The following is a 13312-nucleotide window of genomic DNA, read 5'->3' as shown; positions in this document are numbered from 1 at the left end:
GGGGGCAAATATGCAGCCTTTTATCATAATACTAGTAGACAAGGTAGTCTCTATACAGTGTAAAAAATGTAAATTAAAATAAATACAAATATATACAAATTTACAAAAGCGTAATGTGGAATATAATACAAATGTATGTGAAGTGCATGAAAAAGTATAGACAAGCAAATGGTATAGGGAATGGTAAATTTTAGGAGAGGGGAAGGGGAAAAAAGATGTTCAAAAGAAGGCAAAAATAGCGATAGGATTTAGGATAGACAGAACGTTCGTATCACCCTCGTATTGCACTAATAGTTCAAGAATGGGGAAAAATATAGAAAAAGATAGTATAAAGAAAAAAAAAGTGTAAAAAAAAGCCATAAAAATACTGAACTTACTGGGCGTTTAAGGCCCAACCTTAAAGAAAGGGTTCTGGTATAAGCAAGCATTAGTAAAAATAGGTGTTAATACTATAGGCTTGTAGAGAAGAAAGGAAATCGAAACCAAAACTAAAAGTTACCTGGAGTCATTAAGTAGAGTGGAGGAGCAATGTACACAGCCAAGATGCGAAAGGGAGAAACAATGACAAGTCAGAGTTTTTATAGATTTAGAGAAACAGATAGGGATGACCTCTATCATTGAAAAAAATTTGGGAAAGGTTACCTGGAGTCATTAAGTAGAGTGGAGGAGCGACGTACACAGCCAAGATGCGAAAGGGAGAAACAATGACAAGTCAGAGTTTTTATAGATTTAGAGAAACAGATAGGGATGACCTCTATCATTGAAAAAAATTTGGGAAAGATGGCCTAAAAACATGAAACGTCAGACAGAAGGCTGCAGACATACCAAAATGTGAAGGAACATGCAAAACAGAAAATAGAGCAAAAATAATTCCGAACTACAGGAGATAAAAATCTGGTAAAATTTAGATGATCAGATAACAGGGTTTATAGATTACGGCTCCAAACTTCCAAGATGACAAATCGCAGTAGAAAGAGAAAAGCACAGTTAGGCACATCTGCAGTTGATTGGAGGTTTAGTGAATCAATGTGCCTAATTCTGCTTTTCTCTTTCTACCATGGTTTGTCATCTTCGAAGTTTGAAGCTGTAATCTATAAACCCTGTTATCTGATCATCTAAATTTTACCAGATTTTAATCTCTTGTAGTTCATAATTATTCTTGTTCTGTTTTCTGTTTCTTTTTAGTTTTAGTTTGTTTTGGTTTCAATTTCCCTTCTTCTCTACAAGCCTATGGTATTAACACCCATTTTTACTAATGCTTGCTTATACCAGAACCCTTTCTTTAAGGTTGGGCCTTACACACCCAGTAAGTTCAGTATTTTTAATGACTTTTTCTACACTTTTTTTTCTTTATGCTGTCTTTTTCTATATTTTTCCCCGTTCTTAAACTATTAGTGCAATACGAGGGTGACACGAACGTTCCGTCTATCCTAAATCCTATCACTATTTTTGCCTTGTTTTGAACATCTTTTCTCCCCTTCCCCTCACCTAAAATTTACCATTTGCTTGTCTATACTTTTTCATACACTTCACATACATTTGTATTATATTCCACATTACACTTTTGTAAATTTGTATTTATTTTAATTTACATTTTTTACACTGTGTAGGGACTACCCTGTCTACTAGTATTACGATAAAAGGCCGCATATTTGCCCCCTTTTTCTAATACTACAGACAAGTTTGGAAAGAGGGGGGAACAAAATGGATGATTGGATGATTGTTTTCTAAATCAGCATGTTCGGGAGGCAACTAGAGGGAGCAGTGCTCTTGATTTGATTATCAGTAGTGATTCTTCATGCATTAAGAATCTGCAGATAAAGGAACCACTAAGTCGCAGTGATCACAGTGTGCTGAAGTGGGATTTACTCAAAGAGGTAACTACCATCAATATGAGATGTAACTTAGACAATGCCGCTATTGCAAATTTGCTAATCTATAATTGGCTGTGTATAAATGATTCAGTTGCACTAAGATATACATTGTCTAACTCTTACACAGCTTGAGGCATAAGCCCTTAATGCATTAGACTACCATCGGGGGTAAAGGGAAGGGTTTTTGCTTTCATAAAGGTGACTATGATGGTCTGAGACAGTATTTAAATTCTATACAGTGGGACCAACTGATGATGTTACCAACAGCAAATTCAAAATGGGAAGCATTCAAAGAACTTATCTTGGAAGCTACTAGGCTTTACATACCAAGAAATATTGTTCAAGGTTTAGGCCTAAGTGGATGTCAGATGAACTAATGAGACATATTGCAGAGAAGAAAAATGCATGGGATACATACAAATTAACACATGACACAGAAGCCTATGATAGATACAAGTTGATCTGTAACCAAGTTACAAAGGAGGTTAGGCAGGCGAAGGCAGATTATGAGAAATCTTTGGCAAGGGATGCAAAGAAAAACAGCAAAGAGTTCTTTACTTATATAAACTCTAGAAGGAAGGGGATGAATAAGATTGGTCCACTTGATATCGATGCGTCAACTGTTGATGATCCTGCTCAGGTAGCTAACAAACTGAATGAATATTTTGCATCGACATTCACACATGAGGAGTTATTCAGCAAGGGGAATGCCAGAGGTGTATTCAACTCTGGCAAGTAAGCTAGAGAATCTTGTAATAACTGAGAGTAAAGTGGAGGAGAAATTGTTGAAGATAAATACAAGAAAGGCACCTGGGGTGGATGGGATCTATCCAGTCATATTAAAGGAGCCATAATTATGAGAGCTTTCTTGGACTCAGGGGAAGTACCCATGGACTGGAGATGTGCAAATGTGACCCCAATTCACAAAGGAGGATCAAAGGGCAACACAAGTAATTATAGACCTGTTAGTTTAACTTCTGTTCCTGGAAAATTAATGGAGGCACTGGTTAAAGAAACACTGCAGGATCATCTAGACAAGACTTCAGTTATAGCTCAGATACAGCATGGTTTTGTTGAGGGGAAGTCTTGCCTGACCAATTTGAGTGGATACTATGATGCAGTCACAAAAGAACTGGATGCAGGGAATAACTTTGATATTATATACTTGGATCTTAGAAAGGCTTTTGATACTGTTGCACATGGAATACTGCTGCACAAGTTGGAGCAGTGTGGCAGTGGAGGCAAATTGCTGCTATGGATAAAGGGGTGGTTGATGGGGAGAAGACAGAGTGGTAATCAATGGACACTGCTCATCGTGGACTAATGTTATTAGTGGAGTCCCTCAGGGTTCATTGTTGGGTCCATTATTGTTTTCTGTATTTATAAATAATATTGATGATGGTATATCAAGCTTAATGTCCAAGTTTGCAGACAATACAAAGGTTGGCAGGGTTGTTAAGGACAATACTGACGCTATGCTGCTGCAACAGGATCTGGAAAGGTTGAGCAGATGGACTGAGAGGTGGCAAATGAAGTTTAACATTGACAAATGTAAAGTACTACATATGGGAAACAGCAACCCCAGAGCAGCTTATCAACTCTGTGGTACTACACTGAGAGTGGTAGAGAATGAAAAGGACCTGGGGGTAATTGTGCAGGCAGATATGAAGTTCTCTGAGCAGTGCAGATGGGCTGCAAGAGTAGCTCATGGTGTCTTGTCAATGATATACAGGAATGTTTCTAGCAGGGATGAGGAGGTGATTATTCCCTTGTATAAGGCAATGGTCAGGCCACACCATGAGTACTGTGTACAGATCTGGAGGCCTCATTTCAAGAATAATGTAGAGCTGCTGGAACGAGTACAGAGAAGGGCAACAAGATTAGTGAATGGAACAAAGGGGTGCTCTTACGAAGAAAGGCTTAAGTTTTGGAAATTACAGTGTCTGGAGACTAGGCACCGGCGAGGTGATCTGATAGAGGTATATAAAGCCCTGAATGGTTTGAGCATGCTCAATGTCGATGGGATTTTCCTCTTGCTCAGAATAATCACCTGAGAGGGCATAAATTAAAATTGAGGAAAGACAGATATAGGATAGATGTGTGCCTTTAGCCAGCGGGTAGTTGGTTGGTTGAACAGACTTCCATCCCTTGTTGTGGAAGTTGATAGTCTAAATAAATTTAAGACTCAGCTGGACAGGTATTTTGAACGAACGGAAGGGTGAAATGGAAGTGGGTTTTTTTTTTTTTGCTGATGCTGCATAAGCTTGCTTTCTTCCATCATATTCCTCTACTAATTCTAATGCAAGCATTCTGGCAATGAAGATTATTTTATGGAATATGATTGACTTAAAAAATTGGACGTGATTGTTTTTTTTTTTTTTTTAAACCTCCCATTTCACATATACTAAAATGGTAGGATAAAATAGAAAAGGCCATGCAGTGATGCACAGCCCTTGGAAAATGGTCGATTCATCAAAACGTTTTATGCAACCCCATAACCACCTTCAATATATTTCATTTAACTGTTTTATGGATATGAAATAAAATAAGCAATGGGTGCATTGAAAACTACTGAAAGCCATAGTTTTCATTCCATATCAGTGTAGGAGCCATTCTAACAGGCCTGTTAGAATGACAAAGTATTTAAACGTTTCTGTTCAGTTGTGTTCAATTAAATTTCTAACATCCTGTAAAACTGCTTATCTTTACACATGCTAGATTGTTGTCACTTATTGTATTTCACATCCATGAGATGAATAACTATGTAACACCCCTTGTTTCAACTAATTAGCTATTTCAGTTATTGTAACCTGCACATTATATCAAACCACTGCAGGATGGAAGCCTCTTCAACAATTCATGTTGAGGGAAATGGACTGTAATCTGCCATGCTGGTCTAGTGTGGGTTGGCAGATCGACCGTATTTAGCAGTCAGGGGCTTGAACCCAGGTCTACTCAAAAAACATAGTGACATAGTGCTTTTGTCTGGCAGCACTGGGGTTTTCCTCCAACTCTTCATTGTGTAGAATACCCTTTATAAGGCCATCCATGCTTTGTGAGATATTAGTGTGGGTTTTGTTCTTTTGGCCACCTGGCCAGGGGGCATGTGGAGAGCCACCAACCCCGTTTCCATCATCGCCACGGGGAGGCGGGCCAAGACTGTAGGAGAGAATAGCTCTGGCAGAGAAAACCCTGGGATAGCCTAGGCTTCCAGGGAGTGCCCAGAAAAATAAAAAATTAAATTTTATTGGAAAGGAAATAAGGGGGAAGAGGAAAAGAGGGGACTGTAGCAAAGGAGCCCAAGTGTTTGGAAAGGGATGACAGTAAAGGGTTCCCAACAGGAAGCCCATCCTGGTCCTGGGGTGTGTGTAAGAGGATGGTGGGGTTAACCACCAGGTTAACCCCACCATCTTTCCCCATGTTCTTTCATTCCCACCACCCATGTGGTAGGAATGAAAGAACATGGGGAAAGGGATCCCTATGGGTATGAAGTCCGCATCAAACAAGTGGCCAGTGTCAGCATATCCCATACCATTCCATGCTGGCTAGGAAAAGCGAACAGCATGGATGATCTTGGGGTCCATAAGGTTCCCATTGCCATCCGTCTATCGAGTACAATGGCTGGAATAGAAAATGCAATTAATATCACTTCACTCATCATTCTCTTGCACATACTATTTTTATTTTTTATTTTTTTTTTTTGCATTTTATATTTTATACTTTTTCCTTACATTTTATGTTTTATAGTTTTTTCCCTACATTTTAAAGGCATTTTATAGTTTTTACATTTTACAAATTTTTTATACTTTTTTTTTTTTTTTTTTTTTGTTCCATTCATCCATGAGAACACCCTACATACTCTCGAGCATGCCAGCGGTGGAAAGATGAGAAGGAAATTCAAAATCTCAAAACAGAGCTAAACATCTCCTATCGGGAGGCCAGAAAACGCATCCAACCTATAATTCAATCAGGGGGTATGCAGTTCATTTAAACCAAAATAATAATTAAGTAATTAAACTGGAAGAGAAAGGGTGAATTACAGATGTTGATTCAGAAGAATGGTGTCCATGGAAATATCAATAGAAAAAGCATGTGGCAGAAGCAAGCAAAGTCTATGAGACAGACTGTAGAGAGACTCTTTAAGACATCAAGCATTAATTAGCCAGACTATCCTTCTTTGAGTGGAGTCTGGAAGCCATAGGATTAGCAAGGGCGCATGATGTAGGAAAGCTAGCTTATATAGCATCAGCCAAAAAAAATCACACACCCCCCTTCTCATTTCACTCATCCCTTTCGATGTGGACACCTGAACGTGGTGAGGAGACCTCCCAGTGATACTGCTGGGCTTCCAGATTAGCATCACTGGGCTCTAATGCCCATACCTTGGTTCCAGGGTTACATCTTTGGAATCCGGCGTGTGCAGCCATGCGCCACGAACTCGGAAAGGGGGATCCTGGTGGTTGAGGGACCCCAGCCTTGATACACCACTTTGGCCCCTGCTTCGACAAGACGGGTGGTCCTGGACCAGCCCGACTGGGATCAATCAGCGTGTGGTTCTTACTGCTTGGGTCAAATGCATTCCAATAAGTCTCTCTCCCTTTGATCATGGGACGGGATCAAGGCTTATTGGATACATGGATATGGTGCTCCTAAGCGAACTTGGCATCCCATTCGTGTACACAGAACCTGCTAGTTAATGAGTGGGCATCCACTCGTAGGGCTCTATGGTGGGTGAGGTACTTAGGGCATCTGAAATTTTTATCTTACTCGTGAGTAATTTAAATTCTATTTCTTCTGGGGCCCCAACAAGGCCCCTACCTTACCGATCGGAAGATACCAATAACTGCAGCTCAAAAAGGCCCAGAACTGAGGAGAGAGAGAGAGACTACCATCTGTGACACCGCTTTTCCTCATTCTCCATTCCACCAGAGAGCAGGCACTCGGGAAAATGTCCCCCTTTTTCATCCAGAAAGGATTAGAAGGGTTGACAGGATCTCCAAAATCTGTCAAAAGGCTACGTTCTGGAGACATTTTAGTTGAGGCTGCAAGCCAAAAACATGCACAGCAATTACTGAAAGCCACATCGTTAGGGGGATTACCCATCATCGTTACTCCCCATAAAACCTTGAATTTCTCGTGCGGTGTAATATCAGAGTGGGACCTTCTTCGTGTTTCTGAAGAAGAGATCTGCTCTGAACTTAGACCAAGGAGTGACGGCTGTCAAAAGAATATCGATGCGGAAGGATGGGAATCTCGTCCCTATCTGAGTTCTCATCATAACATTCAACACCTCCAAGTTCTATAAAAGCAGGCTATTTAAACTGCCCAGTGAGGATTTATATCCCGAACCTACTGAGGTGTTTTAAATGCCAAAAGTATGGCCACTCTCAAACAGCTTGTCGTGACACCCCTGCCTGTGCCTGGTGTGGTGCTAAAGACCACGAGAGCAAGGAATGTTTAGCTTCTAAGCCAAGTTGTACTAACTGCCAAGAACATCCTGCATACTCTCGAGCATGCCAGCGGTGGAAAGATGAGAAGGAAATTAAAAATCTCAAAACAGAGCTAAACATCTATCAGGAGGCCAGAAAACGCATCCAACCTATAAATAGCGCCAAGCCCTCATACGCCCAGAAAGCTTCTGGGAAAAAGTACCATTGGTACTCAGACTGATATGAGTATTCCACCAAGGGAGTCAATAACCCCATTGCGTGCTGTTTATTAAGTTCCCAAAAATCACAATCAGCTGCCACTTCTATATCCGTACCTCCTAGTGCTCCACCACTTCCAAAACAGAGTGCTAAAGAAACTCCGAAGAAAGGGGAACAGACATCTACAATCCAAGAGACGATGGATGTTGAAGATAAGGAGGTACAGGACGAGTGTGTCCTGGAATCCTTTGTGAAAGAAGAAGAAGAAGAAATGGATACAGGCCAACGTCCAGTCTTTCCAAAGAGAGATAAACCCAGGACTGAGGAAATGAAGCCCTCAGCCCTTCGGAAGCCACCAGACAGACCCGATAAATCAAAATAATGGGTACATTTAAATTTCTCCAATGGAATTGCCGTGGATTTCGTAGAAATAGAGATGATATCAAGGCTCTCCTGAGTAAGCACGAACCAACTTGCTTTTGCTAACAGGAGGCGTATTTAAAGCAAATGAGGACCTTTACTTACTTAACTGCTCAATTATTCGCAGAGACAGAGCTGGGGATGGACCTCCCATGGAGGAGTCGCTATCCTTGTGGGTATCCACAGCCCCTTTCAAAACCGGTGAAATACCACCACTTTGCTTATTTGGAGACTTGAAGTGGTGAAACCCATGTTTAGTCTCTAGAGCAAAGTTTCCAGCACTGCCCCCCCCCCCCCCTTCCCCCATACTTCTCCTTTAACCCATGCAAGGTACTAAGTACTGTAGGTTTTGATACCTTTCGTGTTTCGGGTTTTCATAAAAAAAAAAAAAAAAAAAAGCTGTGCTTTTTACCACTAATCTAGAGCCTGTAGCAGTTCGTCTTACAGTAGGGTTCCTTTTAACTGTTTGCTCCATTTATTTGCCACCTGGGAACGACACCGCCCAGGCAGACCTGGATGATCTCATTAAGCAACTGCCACCCCCTTTTCTATTATTAGGGGATTTCAGTGGGCATAATCCGCTGTGGGGTAGTTCTGACATCAATAGAAGAGGTTGGATTATCGAGCGATTGCTCGAAAACAATGATCTGGCCCTTTTAAATGTGGGATCTAACACTCTTTTCCACACAGCTACCTGTACATTTACTGCCATTGACCTTTCCATCTGCTCCCCTTCCCTCCTGCCTCTGAGTACATGGGAGGTTGAAGAAAACCTTTATGGTAGTGATCACTTCCCCGTATTATCCACCATTTCAAATGGGAGACAATGTCACCAGTCAAGGATACCACGTTGGAAGATCGATCATCCCGACTGGAATGCCTTTCATCATCTGGCAAGTTGAATACCACTATAGTCGGCCAGGAGCCAGTTAATGAGTCAGTAAAACACATCACAGAAAGTATAGTCCAGGCAGCAGCAGCAGCAGTTGCAGTTTCAAGGACATCGTCCTGCTTTCCATGTTTTCCAAAACCATGGTGGAATGGAGAATGCACAGCAGCTAGGAAGGCTCAAAACAAAGCATGGGTAATATTTCATCGTTACACCACCACAGATAATTTAATAAGCTTCAAGCATGCACATGCCAAAGCACTGTACATTAGACGTCAGAGCCAAAAGGAATCTTGGATCAAATTTTCATCTCCCCTTACACAGGCTGCCAATTCTAAAGCCATCTGGGACAAAGTTCGGAAAATGAAGAGCAAATACACCTCACACCCTTCATCGATCCTGGAACATAATGGATGTACAATTGCAGATCTAACTGCAATTGCAAATACTCTCAGGGAGACATTCGCTAAAGTGTCTTCAGAAACATCATACCCCCCAGAGTTCCTCGCGATCAAACAAAGGTCAGAAAAACATCACCTGAAACTGTTCTCTAACAATTGCGAGGAATACAATCAGCCCTTTAAACAGTGGGAGCTGAAAGCAGTACTCTCACTATCCAAGGCGAGTGCTGTTGGGCCAGACGACATCCATTATGAGATGATTAAACACCTTTCATTGGAATCCATGGATCGTTTGTTCTGTCTCTATAATAGAATCTATATTGAAGAGACATTTCCGGACTCATGGCATATGGCAACCGTCCTTCCCTTTCCGAAACCAGGAAAGGATCCAAAAATACCAAAAAATTACCATCCTATCGCTCTGATGAGCTTCTTGTGCAAAATCCTGGAAAGAATGGTCAATGCTCGTCTTTTGTGGTATTTAGAAGCTAATGACCTCCTTTCCAGGATACAGTGTGGCTTCCGAAGGAACAGGTCAACACTTGACCATTTAATCTGCTTGGAAACACATATACGTGATGCTTTCCTGAAATGTGAGCACCAGGTGTCAGTTTTCTTTGATATGGAAAAAGCATACGACATGGCTTGGATATGTGGAATTTTAAAAGACATATATAACTTTGGTCTTAGGGGGACACATTGTCCTCTTTATTAAAAACTTCCTCACAGACCGGTCTTTACAAGTTCGTGTAGGATCCACCCTCTGTCCCGGCCATTCTGCCAAGAAGAGGAAGTTCCACAAGCATCAGTTTTAAGTGTTATGCTTTTTGCTATCAAAGTTAACTCTATAACTGAACAACTTCCTCCACCCGTAAACAGTGCCCTCTTTGTAGATGACTTTAGCATCTTTTTGCAGTCATGCAATATGAGGGTCATTGAAAGACAATTGCAGCATGCCATAGACCACATCTCTCTTGGGCAGTGACTAATGGATTTAGGTTCTCGCCACAAAAGACTGTCTATGTACACTTTTGTCGCAAATGGAACCTTCACCCTGAACCAGAACTTAAACTTGGACAAGACATCATTCCAGTAGCACCCAAGACAAAATTCTTGGGGCTCATTTTCAACAAGAAGTTGACATTTTTACCTTATATTCATAAACTGTGGACAAAGTGCACAAGAGGGTTGAATCTCTTACGCTCTATTTCCTCCAATAAATGGGGAGCAGACTGCTCCACTTTACTCAGCCCCTATCTTGCACTTGTCCGATCGAAACTAGACTGTGGGTCTCAAGTGTACACATCGGTTAGAATCAGCATACATAGATGGCTGGACCCAGTTCACCACCAAGCCATCAGTATTGCTACTGGAGCATTTAAAACATCCCCTATCCAGAGTTTATATGTTGAAGCAACTGAACCACCACTGTCATTTCGACGAAAGCAATTGTCTTTAAAATATACCTTTAAATTAAAATCCCTGCCAGACAAACCTACGTGGACATCCGTTTTCAAGCCACGATGGAAAAACCTATATAACACTCGTCAGACTGCCAACCAGCCTTTTGGTATCCGTGTCCAAGAGCTGCTCAGAGAGCTCGACATCATGGTAGACATCATGTTGCCCAGTCACCAAGGCAACCACTTCCACCCTGGCATGCTCACTTACCATCATGCGACTTCTCCCTTAAAAATTGGGGTAAGTCCATAATTCCATCTTCTGTCTACCACCAACTCTACGCTGCCCACCGGGCCGAATATTCTGACTTCTTGCCTGTCTTCACTGATGGCTCAAAGTCTGAGTTCTCTGTTGGATCTGCTGCTATCTTTCCAGGTCATTCTATATCGGGAAAGATTCCCCAAGAATGCAGCATATATACAGCTGAGTTGTATGCTATAGAGTTAGCCTTGGACCACATTAAAACCCATAGGTATCAAAGGTGTATTGTATATGCTGACTTTCTAAGTACACTGCAGGCTTTATCGGGTATAAGGTATAATCCTCATCCAATTGTGACCCGGATTCAGCAGACGCTACACTCTCTGTCCGAGTGTTCTTTCGACATTCGTTTCTGCTGGATTCCAAGCCACATTGGGATTGGGGAAAATGAACTGGCAGATGCTGCGGCCAGGCACCAGAACCCCACAACACTTATTGCCTGTTAGTCCACTATACAGACTACAGGCAGCTAATATGCACTAAATTACTGTCCCAATGGCAACAATCTTGGCATGAGCAAGTCACAAACAAGCTCTATCAGATGAAGCCTGTAATCCAACGTTGGCAGTCTAGTCTGTGCAGGAATCGCAGAGAGGAAGTTGTTCTAGCTCAACTCCGCACAGGACACAGTCATCTTACACATGCATTTCTGCTGAGGGCAAATGACTCTCATATGTGTGAGAACTGGGATAGATATTTAAGTATTCGTCACGTTTTAACCGAGTGTCCACGTTTTAGACACGAATGTGATTTTTATTTTACCGCTTTTAGTCATCTGGCTGAGCCTTATACACTCAGTCATATTTTATCCGACAATGACAACGTGTCTGCTGTTTTTAGCTATTTAAAATCAGTAAACGTTTTGACTTGTATTTAAAATTTACCTTGTATTGTTATTTCTTTGTTGATATATTTTTTTACTTTTATACCTTTTATATCTATGTTATATCTCGACATGGTGGCCTAACTAATTAGGCCACTGAATGTTTAACCTTTTATATATGACCTGGATTTGCCGCATTATAGCCTTAGTTGCTAATGCGCCAATAAAATCCAAATCGAATCAAATCAAATTTCACTCATCCACCTGCTCCAAATGTTTGTCTAGTTCTGCCTTGAATCTGTTTAAGCCATCAACTTCTACAACAACAGATGGAAGTTTGTTCCAGCAATCAACCACCCACTGGATAAAGGCAAACTTCGGCACATCTGTCCTACAACTGTCTTTCCTAAATTTGAATTTATCAAGAGGAAGAATCCCATCAGCATTGAGCATGCTCAAACCATTCAAGGCATTATACACCTCAATCAGATCACCTCGCAAGTGCCTAGTCTCCAGACACTGTAATTTGCAAAACTTAGCCTTTCTTCATAAGAGCAACTCCTTATTCCATTCACTAATCTTGTTGCCCTTCTCTGTACTCGTTCCCCTTTGTACTCGTTCCAACAGCTCTACATCCTTCTTAAAATGAGGCCTCCAGACCTGTATACAGTATACAGGTCTGGAGGCCTGTATACTGTATACACCCTGATATACAGGATATATGTATATCAGGGTGTGGCCTGACCATTGCCTTATACAAGGGGATAATCCCCTCCATATCCCTGCTAGAAAAATTCCAGTATATCATTGACAAGACACCATTCTGAGCAGTGCAGATGGTCTGCACTGCTCAGAAAACTTCATATCTACCTGCACAATTACCCCCAGGTCCTTTTCATTCTCTACTACTGTCAGTGTGGTACCACAGAGTTGATATGCTACTCTGGGGTTACTGCTTCCCATATGCAGTACTTTACATTTGTCAATGTTAAACTTCAGTTGCTACCTCTCAGCCCATCTACTCAACTTTTCTAGATCTTGTTGCAGCAGCATACTGTCATTAGTGTCATTAACAACCCTGCCGACCTTCATATAGTCTGCAAACCTGATATACCATAATCAATATCATTAAGCCAATGCTCCAATTTGTGCAGCAGTGTTCCATGTGCGACAATATCAAAAGCCTTTCTAAGATCCATATATATGATATCAAAATTATTCTTTTCATCCAGTTCCTTTGTGACCACATCATAGTATCCAATCAAATTGGTCAGACAAGACTTCCCCTTAACAAACCCATGCTGTGTCCGAGCTTTAACTGAAGTCTTGTCTAGATGATCCTGCAGTGCTTCCTTAACCAGTGCCTCCCTTTGATCCTCCTTTGTGGATTTGGATCACATTTTCACATTTCCAGTCCATGGGTAACTTCCTCCGAGTCCAAGGTAACTGTCATAATTATGTCTAAAGGTTTGCTTACTTCCTTACTTCCTTTGCTGCCTCCTTTAATATAACTGGATAGATTCCATCTGCTCCAG

At 41.3% G+C, this 13312-nt stretch overlaps 1 protein-coding gene across 2 annotated transcripts in view; it reads left to right on the top strand.

Annotated features, from left to right (window-relative positions):
- The window catches only part of LOC150078498 (tRNA:m(4)X modification enzyme TRM13 homolog), a 376145-nt gene that overhangs the window by 302254 nt on the left and 60579 nt on the right, over positions 1–13312 (top strand). The window lies entirely within an intron of this gene.

The sequence above is a fragment of the Mastigoproctus giganteus genome, chromosome 11 (assembly GCF_048544385.1).
Source record: "Mastigoproctus giganteus isolate SK-2022 chromosome 11, ASM4854438v1, whole genome shotgun sequence".
Lineage (NCBI taxonomy): Eukaryota > Metazoa > Arthropoda > Arachnida > Uropygi > Thelyphonidae > Mastigoproctus > Mastigoproctus giganteus.
This window is presented reverse-complemented; position numbering and strand designations above follow the sequence as displayed.